Source organism: Canis aureus, chromosome 2, assembly GCF_053574225.1.
Source record: "Canis aureus isolate CA01 chromosome 2, VMU_Caureus_v.1.0, whole genome shotgun sequence".
Classification (NCBI taxonomy): domain Eukaryota; kingdom Metazoa; phylum Chordata; class Mammalia; order Carnivora; family Canidae; genus Canis; species Canis aureus.
This window is the reverse complement of record NC_135612.1, coordinates 32,149,004-32,155,003: the sequence shown is the minus strand read 5'-3', so window position 1 is coordinate 32,155,003 and position 6,000 is coordinate 32,149,004.

The following is a 6,000-nucleotide window of genomic DNA, read 5'->3' as shown; positions in this document are numbered from 1 at the left end:
TAACTCTGGGAAAAGAACTAGGGGTGGTGGAAGGGGAGGAGGGCTGGGGGTGGGGGTGAATGGGTGATAGGCACTGAGGGGGGCACTTGACGGGATGAGCACTGGGTGTTATTCTGTATGTTGTCAAATTGAACACCAATAAAAAATAAATTTATTATTAAAAAAAAGCAAGGAATTCAATCATAATTGGAAATAGAGTGCACATAACTACACACAACAAAGCATACATTAAAATAATTATAATTTTTCCAATAAACTTATAAGTAGATTTGAAATCTCTACAAAATAATACAGCAAAAAAATGTAAAGTCTGCATACCCATATATTGAATACAAACATTGAATCTCCAAAGAAAATTATCTCATAAAACTTCCAGAATATAACAATATTTGGTAAATATTTGAGAAATTTATACCGGTTCTCCACAGACATTTCCAGGTCATAGCTAAAGGAGATTTCATTTATTCATGAGAAATACAGAGAGAGGCAGAGACAAAGCAGATGAAGAAGCAGGTTCCATGCAGGGAGCCCGATCGGAACTTGATCCCAGGACCCCAGGATCATGACGTGACGCTCAACCACTGAGCCACACAGGCGTCCCAAAACCATAATCTTGATAGGATACTTCATGATGATATTCTAAGGGGCTCTCAATGGTTGAACTCAAAATAAAATCCACAGAAAAAGGAGCTTGTTCATGCAGTGTATTCTGGTCAGCTTCCCCGGACCAAAAGAAGAACGAAGAGAACAAGTAGAAACTAAATGGCCCTTAAATTCCTCTATCAGGGATAAAGAAGGATGTGATCAGAGATGGACAAACAGGAGGTTTCTAAGGTACGGCTAATGTTCTGTTCCTCAACCTAGCTTGTGGATACCTCTACAATGATACATTGTTTTGTACGCATGGTAGAGTTTTATAAAATAAGAATTATTTATTTATTTTTTAAATAAATTTATTTTTTATTGGTGTTCAATTTGCCAACATATAGAATAACACCCAGTGCTCATCCCATCAAGTGTCCCCCTCAGTGCCCGTCACCCATTCACCCCCATCCCCCGCCCTCCTCCCCTTCCACCACCCCTAGTTCTTTTCCCAGAGTTAGGAGTCTTTCATGTTCTGTCTCCCTTTCTGATATTTCCCACTCGTTTTTTCTCCTTTCCCCTTTATTCCTTTTCACTATTTTTTATATTCCCCAAATAAATGAGACCATATAATGTTTGTCCTTCTCCGATTGATTTATTTAAAAGCTGTGCAATGATGCAAGTGTATGGCATTGCAAATCCAATTGATGAATCCATGGAAAAATCGTTAAAATTTACTCATAATATATGTGTGAAAAATCTAAGAGAATCATCTGGGAAAAAGATGACCTACCTGTTATAAGATATATTTAAGATCAAGGCCTTTCTAAATGCAAAAGTATTAGTTATATTACATATATCAGCCTACTACATACAGTAGTAAAAAACAGGTAAGAGGATGGAAGGAAAATTTTTAAATATCGAGGACTAAAATTTTCTGAAGTTGTACAATATTTTCTGCTTGATAGGATTCATTCTTCTTTTTTCAAATCCAACCTATAAAGTCATAGTTTTCATACATCTTAAATTCATTATTTATCCTCTTTCTATTCCCCAGACCAAAAATTTGAATACTTACCAGCGTGAAAGAACCTGCTTCAGGGCACTTTGGTGGCTCAGTCCATTAAGTGTCTGCCTTTGGCTCAGGTCATGATCTCAGGTCCACGGATGGAATCAGGCTTCCTGCTCAGCAGGGGATCTGCTTCCCCCTCTTCCTCTGCCCCTTTCACCCCACCTCCATCCAACTCCCACCTCCCTCGTAGGAGGGATAAAATCTCTCTTTCTCAAGAAGTAAATAAAATCTTAAAAAAAGGAACCTATTCCTATAATATATTGCCTCCCACAACATAAATCCTAATAATAAATAAAACTTTATTGTGTGAAAAATATTAAAATGAAGAACAATTATAAAAACAAATACTTGCCCCAATTAAAATATAAAATGAAAATTAGGAAAAGACATTGAAGTGATGCTGGTATAATAAAAAGTAATAAAAAGTAGAGATTAGCTTTATTTATTAAAGCATTTTGCACAAAGGGCATTTTCTCCTGCCTTTACTGTAGGAGTTTTCATTCTTAATCATGACAAATGTGTTTTTTTTTAATTTATTTTTTATTGGTGTTCAATTTACTAACGTACAGAATAACCCCCAGTGCCCGTCACCCATTCACTCCCACCCCCCGCCCTCCTCCCCTTCTACCACCCCTAGTTCGTTTCCCAGAGTTAGCAGTCTTTACGTTCTGTCTCCCTTTCTGATATTTCCCACACATTTCTTCCCCCTTCCCTTATATTCCCTTTCACTATTATTTATATTCCCCAAATGAATGAGAACATATAATGTTTGTCCTTCTCCGACTGGCTTACTTCACTCAGCATAATACCCTCCAGTTCCATCCACGTTGAAGCAAATGGTGGGTATTTGTCATTTCTAATAGCTGAGTAATATTCCATTGTATACATAAACCACATCTTCTTTATCCATTCATCTTTCGTTGGACACCGAGGATCCTTCCACAGTTTGGCTACCGTGGCCATTGCTGCTATAAACATCAGGGTGCAGGTGTCCCGGCGTTTCATTGCATTTGTATCTTTGGGGTAAATCCCCAACAGTGCAATTGCTGGGTCGTAGGGCAGGTATATTTTTAACTGTTTGAGGAACCTCCACACAGTTTTCCAGAGTGGCTGCACCAGTTCACATTACACCAAAGAAACAAAAAATCCAATCATGAAATGGGCAAAAGGCATGAAGAGAAATCTCACAGAGGAAGACATAGACATGGCCAACAAGCACATGAGAAAATGCTCTGCATCAAATGCCATCAGGGAAATACAAATCAAAACCACAATGAGATACCACCTCACACCAGTGAGAATAGGAAAAATTAACAAGGCAGGAAACCACAAATGTTGGAGAGGTTGGGGAGAAAAGGGAACCCTCTAAACTGTCGGTGGGAATGTGAACTGGTGCAGCCACTCTGGAAAACTGTGTGCAGGTTCCTCAAAGAGTTAAAAATAGACCTGTCCTGCGACCCAGCAATTGAACTCTTGGGGATTTACCCCTAAGATACAGATGCAATGAAACGCTGGGACACCTGTACCCCGATGTTTCTTGCAGCAATGTGCACATAGCCAAACTGTGGAAGGAGCCTCGGTGTCCATCGAAAGATGAATGGATAAAGAAGATGTGGTTTATGTATACAATGGAATATTACTCAGCCATTAGAAACGACAAATACCCACCATTTGCTTCAATGCGGATGGAATGGAGGGTATTATGCTGAGTGAAGTAAGTCAATTGGAGAAGGACAAACATTATACGTTCTCATTCATTTCGGAATATAAATAGTAGCGAAAGGGAATATAAGGGAAGGGAGAAGAAATGTGTGGGAAATATCAGAAAGGGAGACAGAACATAAAGACTCCTAACTCTGGGAAACGAACTAGGGGTGGTGGAAGGGAGGAAGGCGGGGGGGTGGTGGTGAGTGGGTGACGGGCACTGAGGGGGGCACTTGTCGGGATGAACACTGGGTGTTATTCTGTATGTTGGTAAGTTGAATGCCAATAAAAAATAAATTTATTATAAAAAATTGAACACCAATAAAAATACATTTATTATTAAAAAAATATAAAAATAAAAATAAAATAAAATAAAGCCAAGTAATTTTTCCAAAAAAAAAAAGAAAAAAAAAAAAAAACAGAAAGGCAAAATATTTATTCAATCTGAAGAGAAACCAGAGTATTATACTGAGTGAAATAAGTCAAGCGGAGAGGGACCAGCATTATATGGTCTCATTCATTTGAGGAATATAAATAACAGTGAACAGAAATAAAGGGGAAAAGAGAAAAATGAATGAAAAATATCAGAAAGGGAGACAGAACATGAGAGACTCCTAACTCTGGGAAACATACTAGGAGTGGTGGAAGGGGAGGTGGGCGGGGGGTGGGGGTGACTGGGTGGCGGGTACTGAAGTGGGCACTGGATGGGATGAGCACTGGGTGTTATTCTACATGCTGGCAAATTGAACACCAATAAACAATAAATTTATTAAAATAAATATATAAATAAGTTAATTAATTAAAAGAAACAAAACCGAAGAACATATGGGAGAGGGGAGAAAGATAAAAGAGAGAGAGAGACAAACCATAAGCGACAGAGAAGAAACTTAGGGTTAATGGGAGGATTAGGGTGGGAGATGATAGAGATGCGTAATGGGTTTTAGGAGGGTGCTTGTTATGAGGAGCACTGGGTGTCATATGTAAGTAATGAATCACTGAATTCTACTCCTGAAACCAGTATTGCAGTATATTAACTAATTAGATTTAAAAATTTTTTGAAAGGAAAACATTATTAAAAACAGGTAAAATTTTTAAGTGTAATTATGTCTTTTTCTGAGTTTGTACTTGCTTAGCATCTCCTCGTAATGCTAGATTCTGATACATATATGTCAGAACCAGGCTAAGAATGGTGAAAGTACACAAAGGACAAATTTAAACTTAACTATCTGAAGTGAGATAATTACAGAGGTTCTAAATGATACATGGTCAGCTTCATGAAGCAGAACAAGATGGTCCTTCTGCTGCCAAGGGAATCTAGGTGGTGCTTTCATGTTCAGGTACTCAGAATCATCTGAATCCACAGAGATGTCTTCCTTCCAATGATCAGTTCCCATTTTCCCCAGTCAGTGTTCTAACATTAACGTAAGACATGTGAAGAAGTTGTGAATTAAATCAACTGGATATTTAAGGAACAGGATTTAATATTTGCAGGATCAGGATTTAATATTGGTGATGTCATCTCTTCATTTATGATGCTAGATAGGATTTCTTCTCTACCAATGCCAATGGTTCTTGGTCACACCACTTAGAAGAATGAAGAGGTAAACCAGATAGAGTGGTGGGCAGCAAAACAGAGTTTATTGAGTGATAGTACAAAGCTCCCAAAGAGGGAGGGGACCTGAGAGGGTTACTATCAGAGTCTCTAAGTCTAGGGGTTTTTATGGGTTTGTTGGTGAGCTGATTCAATATAATTAACCCTCCATGAGCTTGTCATCCAATCAGGTCGTGGTTATCTACCTATCACATGGGAAAGAGTGAAGCACTCTTTCCAGGGAGGTGTAGAATCCTTTTAAGGGTGGTTTTTTCCTAGGGTCCCTTGTCCATGCCTGCTTTTCTTCCAACTATCCTTCATCAATGAGAAGATTGAAGCAAAATTACATTTTTTTTCTTTAAGCTGTCTAAGGGATTTAGAAGCAGCCAGCTCCTACATAAGCCTTGTATTCAGTATTCAATTTTATTCAACTTTGCTTTTAGTAGGCATTTATTCTTGGTGATTTCTGCATTGTTAATGTGTCCATGTGGACTACCAGTGTTTCAGTGTCTAATGGAATCGTTGCTGACTTCAAATCAAGCCAGGTTAATAAATTGGCTCAAAATTCTTATTTCTTTGAGAGCTGTTACCTGGATAGGCTTTGTATATATATACAACTGCAGTTGTAGAGAACAGAATTTATTATAGCTAGTTAAATGTAAATCAATTTAATGTAATGTACAAATTAAGGAAATATCAAGAGAGTTAAAGGCAGATTTTTAGGAAGAGCTTCCTGGAGTGATCTCAGAGCTGCTTTACAAAATTGAGTCCTCATGAGAACTGATCCTCAGGAATCTAGGGCTATTGTTACAAAATTTATGGTCATTGGAATCTGCTGTGATCTACACCACCAATGTAGATGTTTAACTATAGCAATGTTTAAAGTTTGTATCTTTTATGAATGCATCTGGTTGGCAGAACTAAAATTTACATTTATAATTCTAGCTTTATGGACAATGGAAAATGTAGTCTTTGAAGTCTTCGTATATAGATACACATAATTGATGGAATTTGGTAGATGCAAAATGTGTAAGTCCATAATAAAATATTT